The following is a 19,021-nucleotide window of genomic DNA, read 5'->3' as shown; positions in this document are numbered from 1 at the left end:
GCAGTGGCAGGAGCGGGGCTGCTGGCAGACAGGGGACTGGGGGCCGCGGTGGGAAGGGCCAGGCGGAGGCACAGAGGATGGGCCCCTAGTTTCTAAATAATAAAACAAAAGTTTACCAGAATTTAAAAATAGCTGACCAAACCAGCATTTTAAAAAATGACCAAAAAGGCCTGGCCAGGGTTGCTCAGTGGTTGAGCATCGTCTTATGAACCAGGAGGTCACAGTTCCATTCCCAGTCAGGGCACATGCCTGGGTTGCAGGCTTGATCCCCAGTAGGGGGTGTGCAGGAGGCAGCCAATCAATGATTCTCTCTCATCATTGATGTTTCTATATCTCCCTTCTTCTCTGAAATCAATAAAAATATGTTTTGAAAAAAACTGGGAAAACTTTTTAAAAATGACAAAAAACAATGCTTGGTTATAAAATCATATTTCTTTTTTTTAGGTTTTTACACATTTATTGTTGTCTTTTTTAAATTTTATTTTTTTAATCACAGTTTATATTCAACACTATTTTGTATTAGTTTCAGATGTACAGCATCATGGCCAGACAGTCATACACTTTACACAGCGATGCCCCGATATTTCCAGTACCCTCCCCCGGCACTGTACACAGTTACTACAATGTTACTGACTGTACCCCCCATGCTACGCTCCACATCCCCGTGATAGTACTTCTCTCCAACCCTGGCCTTTGAGCAGGGGAAGACAGACTGAAAACAAGGAGCAACAGTAAACAGACCATGTCAGGAACACTCCAGCCTGTGAAGACTTCCTGGGGCAGGAGAAGGGATGTGTCAATATCCAACCAGGAAAATAGACATCACTGCAGGGTACTGAAATAAAGGAACTTGAGCACAGGACATTTATTAGTTATTGGAAGGACTGGAGGATAAAATAGAAGATTCTGTCCCTGGGAGGCAAGCAGGGGGAGGGGGAAGGCATGCCTTTCTGCCATATTTGGTGGAGATCTGGGCGTACCAGCAGCTCTGTAGATAGCAGCCTGGGTTCCAGCACAGGTCTCACAGGTCCAAACCACAGCAGATGCCTCCTTGCTTTGCTCCTCCAGTCCGATGGCTGCCAGCAGCTTCCTGTTCACAAGTTCTGGGTGCCTGCACCCAGAGGTGTGGGGTTCACTTGAAATTCTGTTGAGAGAGCAGTTGAGCTCCACACCAGGTCCCTTTCCCTCTTCCACATGGCCATCTGGACCAGCAAAGGAGCACATGCTACCCCGGACAAGTTCAGAGGAGGCCTGCATGGTGGTCCTTACAAACTCAGAGACCTCAAGGAACCGCACAGGGATAGTCTGGACACGAAGTCCCTAACTAAGAACAGGTCATGGCGGTAGTCACATCCTAGGCCTGCAGCTTCCTTGACAAAGGTCAACCTTGATTTCACGTGAGTCTGTCTATTGTCTTTGTGCATCTAAGATAACACCCCTCTGAAATGTCAGAGTGATCTTCTTTTCCAGATCCTTCAGGGCACAATCTCCCACCAGAATGAGAGACCACAGGAGCCCTGGTAGTTATCTTATTTCCCGCATCCCATCTCTCTGTGCTGTAAATGTTAATTGTTCACCGTCCTGTAGGCACCAATGCAAAAGTACGTGTCTCTTTCCTTTACTTTCTATCCAATCCCGGAGATTTTTCCACTTTGCTTTCTCCTGCCCCCTTCATCTACCAACGATGGATTTCATATAACCCTCCTTCCATCTCTTCCTTTGATTCCAATGTATAAAATACGCTGCAAAACTGCCGTTCTCTGGTGCATTTTCTGAATCCGTTGAGATTTTGCTGCCCGGCAATTGTCATCATTTGGGCTCAAATAAACCCTTATAAGATTTTTCCTTAAGCAAGACGTTCTTTTCAACAGCCAGTTGACAATTCTAACCTCCCCAACACACTCCATAGAAGGAAAGCTTTCTGCTGGCAAATGAGTGGAATGAGTGGAAAGTTGCCGGAGCCCAGTTCTTGAGGCGATGAGGAGGGTTGGCTGGAGGAGTGTGGACGAGTCATAGGAACTGGGATCAAGACCCAGTGTGAGCATGAGGATCCGGGGGTGATAGAAAATCAAAGCCAGAGTGAGGATGACTCAGCACCCCAGGAATGAGCAAGCCTCCGGAGGAGGATATTAGACATTTAATGGGGTGTGGAATGATGGCTTGTGTAAATCTCAACTAGATCTTAAGGGGCAGGGTGACCCGTTTCGCATCTGGGTTCATTCATTTCTCAAAAGAAACGTTTTAAAGCTGTTTCTAATTAAAACGTTGTCTTTCCCGTGTTTATACCCTAGCCTTCCCTTTTCTGGTTAAGCCTTTTCCTCTCTCACATGTACCTTATATTCTGGCCGAATTGGCCCACAGGAAGGACTCAACAAATATGTATCGAATTCATCCTCCTCACATCTCTGTGGTCTTGCCGGAGCCCCCAGTTCCTGCTGTCCATGTTTTCCTGGCTCTGCACTTTTTGTTGTTGTTGTTACTGTTTTTTTCCCTCCCCATCTTCCCTCTCCTTTATCTTCCTCTTCAGCTTCTCAAAATCTTATGCCTTCTTCTTGGGTCCCATTCATATGCAACGTTGTGAAGCCCTCTTTGACCTCCCCACTCAAGTCTGATACACCACCTTCCTCACACTATTTGCAGAAACACACGTACCTGCAAAGTCACACCTGGCACAGAGACACCTTCATGCTAACTCACACGTTCATTTATACAGACATGCTTTCTCTTGCCAGCTCAAAACAGAATTCTGATTAGTATTCTGAATCAGCTTTTTTCTTCTTGTTTACTGTGGTATAATTTATGCATAGTAAAATGTACCATTTTTAGGTATACCCGTATATTCTGATAAACACATTGTATGAGTTGGGTTCTCCAGAGAAACAGCACCATTAGGGAAAATTATATAAATATACATACATATGTAGAAGTTGTGTATATGCATATAAATATATAAAGCTATTTATTCGAAGAAATTGCCTCACACAATTATGGGGACTGATAACTCAAAAATCCCTTGGGAAAGGCGGGCCGCCTGACCGCCTGGAAATTCTTGGGCAGGAGTTGATAGTGTAATCTTGAGGCAGAGTTTCTTCCTCCTCAGGGAAACCTCCCTTTTGCTCTGAAGGCCTTTCAACTGATTGGATGAGGTCCAGCCACATTATCAAGGACAATCTACTTAAAGTCAACTGATTGTAGGTGTTAATCACATCTACGGAGTGACTTCACAACACCCCTAGATTAGTGTTTGGTTGAATACCAGGGTACTACAGGCTAGCCAAGTTGACACATAAAACTTACCATAGCAGATATACAGCTAGCTCTGTGACTACTACCATAATAAAGATACAGAACACACCCATCATTCCAGAGAATTCCCTCATGCCTCTCCTGGTGATCAATCCTCCCTGCCCTCCACTCACCCTTCCAACACTGTCAACTCCTGATCTGTTTTCTGTCCCTACATTTGTGTCTTTTCCAGAATAGCATTCAAATGGAATCACACGATATGTGCCCTTTAAATCTGGCTTCATTCACTTCTGAGTATGAAAATTATGAGATTCACCCATGCCGTTTGTTTATTGTTGAGAATATTCCTTTGTATGGAAGCACCATATTTCTAATCAAATTTTGTCATTGGAAGAGGTAATATCTCCTATAGTTCTCTAACTCAGGCCTGTTACAAAAGTTTGAACATCTATAGGCATGTATATCAAGTTAAAAAGACTAGAAAGCTCTCCTAGGCATAACCCAATGAGAACCAGTTATGAAGCACATTCTCCTTCCCCACACAGATATTTGGCTTGAAAAACATGATTTCATGAGCCACACAGTCAAGGCCAAGGTGGATTTTAAAAGCATTAATCATCATAATCTCATTGGCCACATGGCACAGCAAACCATTTCAAAATAGATCCAGTTGACTCTTATTGTCATAATGGTTAAAGGCTAAACCACATCCCCCCCCCCCCCCCCCCACACACACACACATCAGATCAGGGAAGGGTTGGATTCCTGAACTAGTTATGAAGATGCCAAAAGGCATAACACTCATGATCAGACATGAACAGATGGCCAGAAATGACAGACCTTCAGGTTTCAGCCTAGGTGTCAGTCACTCCACATAAAATGGAAGTGTGACTTTTATCCATGTGATTTGACATAACAGAACTCCCTAGAATCTATGCTCAAGAACTTATGGGTAGTCCACAGTCTAGTGTAGTCCAGTTATGCCACCCCCTCTGTATTTAATGGGACCTCAGTCTGCTATGAGTAACCCTCATCCCTGTCTATTCTTCTTTAGACAGGTGATGGAATGTGGAGCAAGATCCAAGTGTCCTGTAACCTCAACACCAACATTGACCCATTGTTGATCTGAAGAGTGTCAACACATATTCATCCAGCAGTTTCTAGGTGCTCCTATCAGTGCTCAGCACTAGGGATACAAGAACAAACAAGGTTGTCCTGTTCCCCATCCTCAGGGAGCATACATTCTGTTGTAGAAACAAATCCAATCAAGTAATAGCACAAAGAACTGAAAAATCATAAATTGTGATATATCCAAAGAAGGAAGCAGATAAGGAGCTGAGGTTCAGGATATTCTAGATAGGTGGCAAGGGAGTCCTCTCTGAGACTTTTGACAAAAGATGGCCAGAGGATGTGTTTGGGGATGAAAGCTACCAACAGCGTGTGTAGAGGCCCCAGTGGGATGCAGTGTAACTGGAGTTAAAGTTAAGCAGGTGAGAGAGGGACATGGGACAGGGTCTAAGGGTGTGCAGGGTCACTGATAGCTCATGGGCGGAGATGAGGAGTTTGGGTTTCCTTTAGTGGAAGAGGAAGCCTTTGGAGGGTTCAGAACTCAGGAGTCAAATGAACTGAATTAGGTTTTAAAAAAGATTCTTTTTGCTTTTATGGGATAGTGTTTACAGTGAGACAGGATTTGTGAGAGCAGCGAGTACAGTTGCAAAAGTCCAGGTGAGAGATGAAAGTGATAACTGAGATAAGAAGAGAAATAGAGATAAGAAGAGAGCGTCAATTTTAGTTTTCCTATTTAAAAGGCACCATGGAATATTGAAAAGAATCTGAAATTTAGGGGCAGATGGAACTGACCTTGATTCCTGACTCTGACACTAGTTGGCTATATGTTAACTTAGGCAAATTGTTCAACTTCTCTGAATCTCAATGCCCTTATCTTTAAAGCAAGGGTAATAATCATGCTCATCCATATACTTATTCTAAGGCATAAATCAATTAGAGTAAGGAAACAATTCTGAAAATTAAAAGTTATATTCATCGTTAGTGTAGTAGGAATGAATCCTAGTCTACAACCATAGATGTGTAAGAGAAATTGTGTTTCATAATTTTACTTCATATCATTTTCATTCAGAATCAGAGTACCCACCCACCTCTGAAAGGGCTGAAAATTCAACTTCAGACATTATTCAGCTGCCATGTCCTCCCACTCTAACAGGTAGTCAACAGGCCTGGGATTTTCTTTCTTTTTATTTTTCAATTACAGTTTACATTTAGTATTATTTTATATTAGTTTCAGGTGTATAGTGTAGTGGTTAGAAAATTTTACAATCTATGAAGTGATTCACCCAGTAATTTTAGTACCCACCTGGCATCATGCAGTTATTAACCCTTTTCGGTCCAACGTCAAGGTTGACTGGACAGACCAGGCGCTAGGAGCAGGTCCAACGTCGAGGCTGAGGTCGACACCACAAACCGGTTTAACATTCAATCCCGTCAATTAATTTGGACCAGACTGTTTGAATTCCAAAAATAAAATTGGACTGCAAAGGGTTAAAATATTATTGACTACTAGAGGCCCAGTGTACAAAATTCATGCATGGAGGTAGGGGTCACTCAGCCCAGCCTGTGCCCTCTCGCAGTTCAGGAGCCCTTGGGGGATGTCCAACTGAAGGCCATCCTTAGCACTGCCACGGAGGCAGGAGAGGCCCCTGCCACTGCCACTGCACTTGCCAGCTGTGAGCTCGGCTTCTGGCTGAGCGGGGCTCCCCCTGTGGAGCACACTGACCTCCAGGGGGCAGCTCCTGCATTGAGGGTCTGCCCCCTGGTGGTCAGTGCACGTCATAGTGACCAGTCGTTCCACAGTTGAGTCAATTTGCATATTAGCCTTTTATTAGATAGGATATCCCCATGCTGTACTTCACATCCCTGTGACTATTTTGTAACTACCAATTTGCACTTCTTAATCTCTTCCCTGTTTTCATCCAGTCCTCCAACCCACCTTCCATCTGTCAACAATGAGTTTGTTCTCTGTATCTGTGAGTCTAGTTCTGTTTTACTATTTTTGTCTTCAGATTCCACATATAAGTGTATCATGTGGTATTTTCTCTGTCTGACTGACTTCACTTGGGCTTTTTCATAACACCACAACATTGCTTTGGAACTGCAGACCCCACTGGCTACTATGGAGACACCATCTGATTCCTCAGGCCCAGCATCTTCTGTGGCACACGTGGGCAAGAGGCAGCCACCTAGAGGAACTACGCAGTTATCCCTGCAGAGGGGCTCCTGTGAGGGAGAAAACCCAGACCTACTTGAGGAACTGGGGCACCTCTTCTCCTCAGCCTTGGGCAGTCATTCTTCTCCTTCCTTGTCCTCGAAAACTGTCCATCACTGTGCTTGCCTTCTGGGACCCTTAATATTGTCTTCTTAAAGAACTCTGGCATTTACAAACTGGGGAAAAATCATGCCTTGGGAATCTTTGCTTTCAGCTTTCCCCAAATCCCTAAGACCAAGAATCCCCAAAGGCCCTGATTACCTCTGAGCAAAGGATGAGCAGGAGGGAATGGAAAGAAAACACAACTAGAGTGATTTCAATAAACTATTTCTGCAATGGTTACTCTTTTCATGGAATTTTTGGTGGTCTTGGATCTATTGCTTCATAAAGAGCTGGGAAAACATCAACTTTAAGAGTAAATGGGGTATATGTGAAAATTTCATTTCTTTAAAGGAAAGTGCTGTGTAAATACCAACCATGGAGAGCAGATACGGGCCACTTGCTAATGTGGACACTACCTTCTTGCTGTTGGGAAAAATGCCCAGTGAGTAGGCACCATGTTGGGAATCAATACATATGCACTGAACCCAGAAATGGATACTGATAAGCCACCTGCTTCCAAGAATGGCCATGGAGCACGAAGCCAGTCTTCTATTGAGGGTGTGGTGGTCATGTTCAGCCAACGGAGGAAATGAGTGTCAGTCAAACTAATGGTTGGAGTCAGCCCTACCTGACTGGACAGTGCTCCATCTGGCTGAGCACACAGCACTCGCTGCCCACGTTCCTGCACCCGCAAAGCAACAATGAAGGCCTCATTAAAACGCTGGCCTTGTGGGTTCAGAACAGTGACAAATCGAGTGTCACTCTCGGATATATGCAATAAATCATCATAAAGGCTCAGGAGAAGCCAACACCAGCAGAAAAGGCCCCTTCCAGAATTTCTGTATAATAACCAAAGTTCTTGCTCATTATTCGAAGAGAAAATAAGGAACCTTGAGATGGTGTCTAGGTTTATTTCCTGCCTCCACACAGCCTGAACCCACCACACCCTTACCAGTGTTTACCTCAAATCTCTGAAAAGACGTCTGTTGAAGTCTACTAGTATGTGAAATTCCCCCACCCCTTTCCCTCTGAGCCACTCTTGTCTACTCCTATGGTTGTCTGATTCCTATAATTCGTAGTTTAGGGTTGTGTGAAATGTTTGTTTCAAAATGGCAGATTGAACCACTACTGCAGCTTAGTGTATATTAGACCAATTTTGTACCATTTGGAATTTTGGGGGGGAAATGGCCCATTTTTTTACTGTTAGAAGTTCACTTCTTTTTCTTAAGCTGTGAAGCAGATGGCAGACAGACAAATGTACAATATGGAATGGTGGAGGAGTACAGTCTTATGTAATTACAGTCCCTGCTGACTTGTCTATATTCCTCCTCATGCTCTAAGTTCCTTGGGATAAAAGTTTTGTTTCTTTTATTATCCTATCCCCAAACCCAGCACAGCTCCTGGCATAAATATTTGGTAAATATTTGTTAACCAAAGGTCTGGTTTATTAAAATCCTATATAATAAAAGCTCAGTGATCCAACGACGTAATGACTGGTCAACCAGTGGCTATCACACACACTGATCACCAGGGTGAAGACACTCAATGCAGGAGCTGCCCCCGGTGGTCAGTGCACTCCCCAATGGGAGTGTGGCTTGGCTGACTGGGATGAGTGGCTACTCCTACAGTGGGCCGATCTCCGCAGGCCACAACCTCCACCAGTGCACGAATCCCGTGCACCGAGCCTCTAGTTAAATATAAGGCCTTATATGTATTTTTTGTATAAGAATTTTCCTTAGAATTCCGTGAAATTTTAGAAGGAGGTCAGAGAAGGAAAGAACCAAAAACCAATTTACTTGGCCTCTGATGAGCTGGTGGGGTTGTTAGCTGGTTGGTACCCTCCTCCTATCCCCAACTTCCTGCCTCCTTTCTGCTCGCCTTGCCTCCCATTGCTTCTCTGCAGGCTTTATTAGTCCGTCCTGAGACCATGTTCCCCATAGAATATTTCTCATGCCCCCCACCCCACTGAACCCCACCTGGAGGTCTCTGTCCTGGTTGCCACTTCTCTCCACGATGCCGTCTCCTTAAGGGACACTGGGAAATGCTCATGTCTCATTTCTGGGTGATGTTTGCATCTTCCCAGAATCTTTGGATGACAGGGGTTTTACCCTAACACAATGGGTGCCTCTAATGGTTCTGAGACAGATAGCTAAGGGTTATTCTGAGACCGACAATCCTTTCTTCCATCCTGTATATGCAAGCCTCCTCAATTTCACCCCAGGAATCCACTTATATACATAAGCTCCATTTTTCATGCTCATTTGAAGGAGACCTATTAAGGAATCATTAATTCCAATCAAAACATTCTCAGTAGTCCTAGCAGGTCTGTTGTTTTGAAGATCGCCTCTAAAAGTTGGTAAGACTGTTAGAGGGAAACCTTGCTAAACTGGATGAAAGAGGTCCTTGGACATATGAATTCTAAAGCCTTCTGAATCCATGCTGCTAAACCCAAGTTGTGTTTCCAACAGCCTCGGGTTACAAGGGCAGTGACTAATGAGTTAGAGAGGAAGGTAATTACTTCCTACGTTCCGCTCCCTAAAGCTTGTGTGGTGCGAACCTCTCTGACAGTCCCTTGGAGAAGATGGTGTCTTCTGATCAGCATGGTTAGAACTGCCCACTTCTCTTCTATTTTCAGACTCGGTTCAGACTTGGGGAGTAGCTATAGCGGACTATGGAGATTTGAAAGCAGATCCGAAAAGGAAGCGGGGCATGTCGGAAGTTGTTTTGCTATTCACCAGCAGCGGGGTGGGGGTACGTCATTGAAACTCTCTATGCTACATTTTATGGGTAAAATGAGGGGTGGGGGGTGGGGTCAGACACATGAGTTTTCTTCCATGCCTTATGTTTAATGAGCCAAGCTTTCTCATCCAAAGGCTTATGAAATGTAGGCTCATGAGGGTTTAAATAACCTTTAAAAGAAAAATCAAAACTGAACAAACTTTGCCACCTGGACAACCACTGTTAATGCCCGGGCCGCTAAGAAAGGAGAATTACTGATTTTCGTTATGCAACTGACATATATTGAACACGCTCATTGTGTGGGCCAGAGTCAAAACACAAGTTCAATTTTATCTCCCCCCACCCTTTAAACGCTACCTGTGGTGGCAATCTTTTGCTCGTGATAATCTTTCCTGCAGGCTCCTGATTTTCCCCTTCACTCTTAGGAAATAGTACAACATTTGCTTTAAGTAGCAAACACTCTCAATTCAGAAGTACGGTTTCTTATAATGATCAACATGCCACAATCAGTCTGTGTAATGTTTTCTTCCTTCCACCATCTTGGACCTGCTTCTGGGAACAGGGAGCGTGGTCCTGTGAGTTCCATGGTAATAACACAGTGTTATTACCCTCAAGCGAGGCCCTCGCGGGCGAGCCTTGGGGGTCAGAAGAGGACAGTTCTCTCTGACCGCCTGGTCGTTGTGCTTTATGATCCCTGGTGAAAGCTGACTTTCTCTTGCTTCTCCCATAACGTGCTTTGGAGAACCTTTCGGAGGTTTTGTGCTGGGACCCTCTCTTCCAGTTTCCGCCATTCAAGCAGACACAATTAATCTGAGTTGGAAAGGGAGACTCCTTTCTTGGCCCTTGGCCACCTAGTGTTATGTCCCCAGTTCCCCCTCTGCTGAGGTCTCCTTACCCTCCAGCTGACCCTATTGGACAGGACCCTGGACAATTCCATCACAGCTGAATGTACACCCTTCTCTCTCTCTACAGGGAAACTCATGTATCCCCCGTCCCTAGAAACCTGGGAGACCAAGCTCATCGCAGCACAGCAATGACTTTGGCCTTCTCTTTTCCTTAAGATTTCTGGGGCCAGCTCAGACCATGTTCCACAGTTCGCTTTACTTTCTCAGTTGAAAATCAGGGATCAGTTGCCTGTGTCTCCTAATGTCAGGGAATGGAACTTTACCAGAGTGGACGCCTTGGAGACCACCTGCTTCCTACACCAAGGGCTACTGCCTTGCCGGCCTCTAGGCAGGGGCTCATTTTTGCTCTTGGATGCACTTCATGCTCCCAGGAAGAGGAAGACAGAGAAGCAGAGCAAGACAACAGGTCTCTCTCCAGAGAAAAACAAATCTCTCCACCGAACTCCTCCCCAAAGCTTTGCTCTGATGCGTCTATACCTTTGATCTCATGGCAGTATCTAACATTTTAGGGATTTCTATTAACTATAAATTCTGTATTTGACAGTGATGGACTGCTTTGTCTTTCTGATATTTACTGTACTGGTGTTTCAGGAAACCACAGGAATAGTCTCATTCTAACAACTATGAGGTTATGTTAAGCCCAGGGTGGACATGGTACTAGAAAAAAATATTTGAAAAGATTATGAAACAATGAGCAATATTTTAATTGCCCTAAAAACATTTTTATTTTCTAGTTTATAAAGCCATACTTCTTTTTTAGCTGTAATCTAACTGGACACATGCATTTTCAATCTATTTTTTTAAAAAACTTATTCCTCACCAACACTTTGCTAACTCATGCTTGGAATTATAATGTGAGCGTATTATTCTGTATATTGATGTCCATTCCTTCATCAAAGACTCGGTGCATTCCTGGTCCAGGGCCAATACTGGTTTGGATGTTGGGGTTGCAAAAGTTAAATGAATTGAGTAAACACGCTGTTTAGGGGAGTGCACATTATTGTAATGCAATACTGTGTTTACCCCAGAGTTACCCACGAGAGGTGGGAGTAGAGACGAAGACTTCTGTGTTTTTTAGAGGAAATCAGGAGGGAAAAGCAAGGAAGTGTTGAGGGAGTGTGGGAGTTTGCCAGGCACATGAGTGGGAGGAAGGCGCCCCCATGGATGAAGCAGCTTGAGCAAAGGCTTGGGCCTTATTTTTCTCTTGAAAAAGGTGTAAATGTTTTCTTTTTTTCAAACTGTTACTGAATTGTTCCAAAATTACTCATTAAATCGTCCTTTCTTCTCAAGTACAGAGTTATACAGAAAAGCTAGCTTTATCATATATTAAGTTTGTTGTGTTGTTTGGTCTACAAGTAGTCTATTCTTGCAATTCCAAAGATTTTTCGTCTTTGGGAGGGCCAGGACCACACTTCTTATTTAAAAAATATACACATATTTTTTATTGACTTCAGAGGGGAAGGGAGAGGGAGAAAGAGAGAAACATCAATGATGAAAGAGAATCACTGATCAGCTGCTTCCTGCATGCCCCACACTGGAGCCGCCACCCAAAACTGGGCTTGTACCCTGACCAGGAATCTAACCGTGACCCCCTGGTTCATAGGTCAAAGTTCAACTGGGCCACACCGGCCCAGGCCAGGACCACACTGCTTAAATTAGTATTGCTTGCTAATCATTTCAAATACCTAAGACACTAATCTACTCTCGGAGCTTCTTTGAAAGCCATTCTTTTCCAAATTGTTATAATTCTAACATTTTCCTCAAGGAACCTGTTCTCTTTTGATGTTTTAAAACGTCAGAAATATTTTTGATATTGAAAACACTTTCAGACAAAATTGCTTCAAATTTGCAGCACTAATCATTCATTTCATTACATTCTCTCTGCCTTTGACTTTAGATGGAAAGCTTGCACAAAAGCTAAAACCTGCAGATTGTTGGAGAATGTTTTGTTGTTGTCACTGGTGTTTTGCTTAGGTTTGTTTCTTCACGAAGCCTAAACACACGTGCTTTCATAATCTCCTAAATGATTTCAAAGTACCTTTATCTTTAAAAGCACAGGGTTTAGTCTGAGCCTTCCAAACTGTGTAATTTGATCTATTGAGCAAAATCACCAGATAACTGCCTACTTCTCTTTTGTCCTCTATATATGGAGGCCTTCTTACCGTCATCGGAAGATGGTTAGGCTCCTTCTTTTATTCTCAGTGTGAGGTTTACATAAAGTTAACTCTATATATTTCTTGCTCATAAGAAAATATACACAAAATAACACAAACATAGGAGAGGCTCCATCTGAGCCAAAGTTCAGGGTCAGATGTGCCCTCAAATATCTGATCAATAGGCAGGATGGGTCCCCAGTGATCTAACTAACAGCAATAAGACCGCTCCCTTTCGCTGCCTCTCTGAAATCAATATATATATAATAAAAGGATAATATGCAAATAGACTGAATGGCAGAACAACCGAACAATCAAAGTGTAATATGCTAATGATACGCTAAGGCTGCTCAACTGCTTGCTATGACATGCACTGACCACCAGGGGGCAGACAGTTGGCTGGTTGATCAGTTGCTATGAACCTCCCTGGAGGTTTCCTAATCCTCCAGGAGACAGACGCTCAGACCAGTAGGTTAGCTTATTGCGGGGGTCCAGCCAATCGAGACTGAGCAAGACAGGCCAGACATGTCTTGGAACCTTCTCGTAGCCCTCCCTGGCTGGCCAACCTCTTATGTCCCTCCCTGGCCCCAATTGTGCACTGGTGGGGTTCCTCAACCTGGCCTGTGCCTTCTTGCAATCTGGGACCCCTTGGGGGATGTCAGAGAACCAGTTTCGACTGAACGAGGGAACGACTGGTCACTTTGATGCACACTGACCACCAGGGGGCAGACACTCAACATAGGAGCTGCCCCCTGGTGGTCAGTGCGCACCCACAGCGGGAGCATCACTCAGCCAGAAGCCGGGCTCCTGGCTGGCAAGTGCAGTGGTGGTGGCAGGAGCCTCTCCTGCCTCTGCTGCAGGCAGGCTGTAAAGAGTGAGGGGTCCCAGACTGTGAGAGCCCCAGACCGTGAGAGGGATGTCTGACTGCCCCTGGGGATCGGGCCTAAGCTGGCAGGCAGACATCCCCTGAGGGGTCCCAGGCTGCGAGAGGGTGCAGGCCAGCCTGAGGGAGCCCCCCGCCCCATGCACAAATGTTGTGCACCAGGCCTCTAGTTTGTTATAATAATCACAAATCATTAAAAGTGGCTAACTCCCTGTCTTGGGGCTTGACTAATATCAATGTGTGAGTAAAACATCTTGTTTTTGCCAGAGCATAAAGCTGTGTTGTTTACAGGGGCAGGGATTCACCAAGCGGTGGCAACTTCATCACCAAAAACTTAAAAACATGTGCAATTTCAGGAAACATATTAAAAGAGACTGTAATAGCATTTGCTTATTTTTGTTCATTGTCATGCATATGGGAGAGTTGACACCGGTGGGTGAGTGTTGTTTCTGTGAATTTTTCTGTGTAGGCAGGACCCAGTGCATTTGTGGAACTGTGAGCAAACAGAATATTCCTGGGAGAAGAAAGGATTTTATTGAGGAAAGGACTGAGGAGACTTGGTGCTCATTCATGACAAGCAGGGGGAGAGAGAATTCCACAGTGCGCAAAGGCGATGGACTAGCCTGAGGACCCAGGGGACGGTGGAAGGCAGAGGCTAAACGCCCATCTCTTGAATTACAAAACCATGGGAAAGATCCTGACACCAGGCCTCATTCTGTGACAAGGAATCAGCTCTTTAATACAAACTCAAACACCCATCACCTTGACAGGTCTGTGTGAGGTGATGTTTCCTTCTGAGCCTGGAAGGGCACCTGTAAGCCTGGACAGGTATAATGTAAGTTTAGGAAAAAGTAAAGAAATGAGTCAAAATCCTAGTATCATGACATTTGTATTAGGCTGAGTAAAAAATATAAAAATAAAATTTAAAATTATCCTGTGTGGGTGTTGTCTGTTTTCAAGGTGATTGAATTAATTTAAAAGATGGAAACAGCCTAAGGGTCCATCAGCAGATGAGTGGATTAAAAATCTGTGGTACATCTACACAGTGGAATACTATGCTGCTATAAAAAGGAAGGAACTTTTACCTTTTGCAACAGCATGGAGAACTGGAGAGCATTATGCTAAGCGAAATAAGCCAGTCAGAGAAAAATAAATAGCACGTGATCTCACTCATATGTGGGATATAATGATCAACATAAACTGATGAACAAAAATAGATCCAGAGACAGGTAGCACTGAACAGACCGTCCAACCTCAGAGAGCAGACAGGGGATGGGGGCGGGGGCGGGTTAGAGATCAACCAAAGGACTTGTATGCATGCATATTAGTATAACCAATGGACACAGACACTGGGGCAATGGGGGTTTGCCCTCGGGGGTGGGAGTGGTGGGGGAGGTGTCAATTGTATATATATCATCATATAAAGGGAAAACAGCTCTGGTCAGTAGCTCAGTTAGTTGAGTGTGGTCCCATGTACCAATAAGTTGCCAGTTTGGTTCCCAGTCAGGGCATATACCCAGGTTACAGGTTCCATCCTTGTCGGGATACGCACTGGAGGCAACCATCAATGTTTCTCTCTATTTCTCTGTCTTCCTTCCTCTATCTAAAAATCAATAAAAAACCTTTTTTTTTTTTTAAAGGGAAAACAAAACAGCCCAATGGAGAGATCAGACTGTTATCACTCTAACTCAAGTCAGTTTAGCAACACTGATGGTGGGTCATCAGGTCCTATGTGTCTTCTGATGTTATTTGACACAAAGTACCCAACATGAAGTATATAACACAAAGTGTAATGAATTCGAGCCAAATGTTTATCTTGACTCTATCAAGCTTTTCTTTAGAGGTTAGAGAAAATATTGGAGGTATAGGGACAAGCTAAATGACACCACAAGGAACCAACTAGGCAAATATAGATGATAGGTTAGTCTCCAGAACAGCTGGCCTGGTTTCTTAAACAATAACAATGTTTTCAACAACAATAAAAGGAAACTGTACTTGAAGAAAAGAGACTTGAAGGACTTAAAAACCAGATAGCGTGTGATCCTGGCAAGGACAAACCACCTCAAGAGAACATTTGGGGATTTGTTGGGAAATTGGAATATGGTCTGAATATTAGGTTATATGAAAATAAACTAAAATTGAAGATAAAGATCATTAATTGAATAAAGTGGGCTACATATATTATGATCTTATTTTGGTTAAAATATGACATGTATGTGTACAAAGAAAGAACTGGAAAGATTTTCATTAAGATGTTAACAGAGATTATCTCTGGATGGCAGCAATGTGAAATTTAAAAATTTCCCCTAAATTTCTTTACCTGTAAAATATATATATTGCTTCTATAACAATAAAAGGCTTATTTTTAAAGTTAAAAAAAGTTGACAGCCTTGATCTTATTGGAATGTTTTGGATTTGGTAAATCAAGGTTTAATACTTAAGAACATTCATAAACTGTGTAAATGTTTATGTGTTTGTGGTATTTAAGGACATGTTTGGAAGCATCGTGTGAGGTAGATTTATAGATTTTAATAAGCCCAATGCTAGAGAAACACCAATGGAAGCATCCTTCATGCCCAATTGGGTGTATTTCTAAGACAAACAACAAAAGCTACAACCAAAGGGTCACAGAGGGTGTCTCTTTGTGGCACGGAGACAGGCTGCCTGGATGACGGTGGTGGTTACTTGGATCAGCACATGGGATTAAATTTCCTGGCACTACACATACACTCCCGCAGACCAACCCAGGTCATTTCCCCAACCCTTCCTTCTTTCACTATCCCCAGCTTCAATAAACGTCCTCTAAAATTCAAATAAATACATAAATAAAGAGAGCAGGTAAGAACGGATGAAATCTATTTAAGGTCTGTACTCCAGTTAACAGTCATTTATCGACATCAATGCCCTGGTTTTGGCATGTCCTATGGCAGCGGTTCTCAACCTGTGGGTCGCGACCCCTTTGGCGGTCAAACGACCCTTTCACAGGGTCACCTAAGACCATCCTGCATATCAGATATTTACATGACGATTCATAACAGTAGCAACATTACAGTTATGAAGTAGCAACGAAAATAATTTTATGGTTGGGTCACAACATGAAGAACTGTATTTAAAGGGCTAGAAGGTTGGGAACCACTGTCCTATAGTTACATAAGATATTTTGGTGGGAAGCAGGGGGAAGGATATATGGGAATTCTGTACTATTTTTGATCGCGTAAAAGAACAGGCATGTGCTGTCCTCATGGTACACGCAGGAGGGCCTGCTCAGCCTGTGTCACCTTCCCATCGTCCCTCTGCCTCACCTGGATGCTCTGCCTAGGAACTCGGGTGTTGACATGACGTGTGAGGTAGACCTTGCTAAGTTTGCTAAGCCAGCCTATTTTTTTTTATTGCTCTTAATACTCTTGTAGGATTTGATACAACAGGAAATCGTTATCCGCATAGACACAACAAAAACAATCATATACAGTAATCCTTCTCTCTGGAAGGTGCCTCCTTGAAAAATTAATGTTCACCCATTCCACTAGCTCATTCTCCTCTCGCAAAAGCTTCTGGGCATTAAAGGTGCCGATCTCCCATTTAAAACCGCCCAATTGTTACTCCTGGCATTTGAAAAGGAACACATTTCCTTACAGTGCCTCAAGGATCTATGAAATCTGCCTGCCACTGACATCTCTAATCTCATCTTGTGCACGCTCCCTCTTCCTCTGAGCATTAGCTACATTGGCCCTTTGGCTGCTTCTAGAACACACCCAGCACAATCCTGTGGCAGGGCCTGGGTCTGCATCTCCCTTTGTCACGTGGTCACATTCCATCTGAAAAGACCTCATTTGTCATCTCAGCACTGTGCTTAGTTTTCTTTACACACTTATCACTAACTGATGTTATTTTTTCTCTCTCTCTCTTCCTTTCTCTTTCTTTCTTCCTTTCTTTTTGTCTTCCTATCTTAATTCACAGAACTGAACATACAGTTGGTGTCAGTAAATACTGTTTGAATAGTGAATGGATGAATGAATGAATGAATGAATGAAAGGAAGCTCCTATTAGTAGTGCTTATCTCAGGAAGTATAAGTAGGGGTGAGAGGACTTGCATTCTATTTCTTACACATCTGAGCAATTTGATATCCTTATATCAAGCAACTAAGTTTTAAAAAGCAAACAGCCACATATACATGTGTGTGCTTGGAGAAGGTGACTTCAGAGGTCTTCCCAGCTCTAGCATTCGATAATCCTAGATTTTCTGGTGATTCTCGTAAGGTATAAGGAAGGGTGCCCAGTGCAGCTTAGCTCTCCATGGTAAGGTGTCAAGACAGAATCAATGGATTTCATTGTTCAATTATGAGTTAATGGAAAAGCCAGGCAATATCTAAGAGTCTGCACAGGTATTCCTTAATACACAGATGGATGGGTTCTCATGCTCCATTCCTACAGAAAGTAGGTCAAGAACATCAATTGCCTCTGGACACCAGTCATGCTTGGGAGAAAATAGAGGCAATGTAATTCTGGCGGGTGGAGGTGGGTGTTGAGGGAGTGTGAGGACTTTTGTAGATTGCTTCTCACTTCTCCATCTGGTCTCTGCATATGAGGAGGCAAGACGTGTGCTCCTAGATCTTGGCCCTCACTCCTGACTTGTCTTGCCTGCCTTGAAGGAGGCAAATGAGTGGAAATAGAGTGACTGTTACATTTTTCGTATGCCTTTTCGTCTTCCTTAAAGTATCTAGGCAGCTTGCAAAGCTAAAGAAAAATACCAAGACAAGATCAAGACAGAAAACAAAGAGAGGGTGAGGGGGGCATGAATATGAAATGGAAACTGAAGTGAGGGGTAAACAAAAGAGCGTCTTCCAGAGACCTACACCCTGGCAAATGGGGTACAAACATTGGCTGTGACCTTTCTCAAATCCAGTGTAGACACCCTTTGCGATGTTTCCAACAGAAGCTAAATCAAATCAATGACTCTGTCAACTCGCAGAGATTCCGCACAGCAAAACAGAAAGGAGGTCCTGAAAGTTCCAGGCAAGAGGCTGTTACTCTTAATCCCCTCCTTGCAGTGACGTTCAATATCATTTCTTACAATACAGGGCGATGGCTTTGCCCCAAGATGCAAATCAGGTTAGGACAATTCTAGGGCCATCAGGGCAATGGCAGGGTGTGAAGTGAGGGGTGGAGCTTGTAAATGACACGTTAATACAAATTAATGTGCCTTAAAAAAATCACATACATTTTCTTTCTCCAGTTATATCAGGATGGAAATTGACTGGTATACTTTTTTTATATTTTTTCTGTACCAGATTAGGATCTGGTCCTAGGAAAGGGAAACAGAGCAAGAGAGGCAGAGGATTAAAAGGTAGCACAAATCATTATTTCTGCCTCACTGGCCAGGCAAATTTCCGGCAAATGACTCAGCGCAGCGTGAGAGGGATGTTTGGGCTAGATGTGATCTAAAGTTACATAAATTCTTCAGAGTGACTAAAGCTGTCCTGGGTAGTTATTTAAGGCTCTGTGTAGGAGCAGGCTTGAGGAGGTGGGGGCCTGAAAATTATTCTGTGACTGGGACCACTCTGATGAGGCCACTTCTCTGCTCTAACTCCCTCTGAAATGCCCTCTTTCTGGGGTTGGTAATATCACCATCTTAATTATAAGTTGCTCCAACTGGCCAGAACCCAGGGATTCTGAAATAGCTCATGAAGAGCAAAAATTGTCAATCCAGGCTTCC

Source organism: Myotis davidii, unplaced genomic scaffold (genome assembly GCF_000327345.1).
Source record: "Myotis davidii unplaced genomic scaffold, ASM32734v1 scaffold573, whole genome shotgun sequence".
NCBI classification, from domain to species: domain Eukaryota; kingdom Metazoa; phylum Chordata; class Mammalia; order Chiroptera; family Vespertilionidae; genus Myotis; species Myotis davidii.
Note: the sequence above shows the minus strand (reverse complement) of the source record.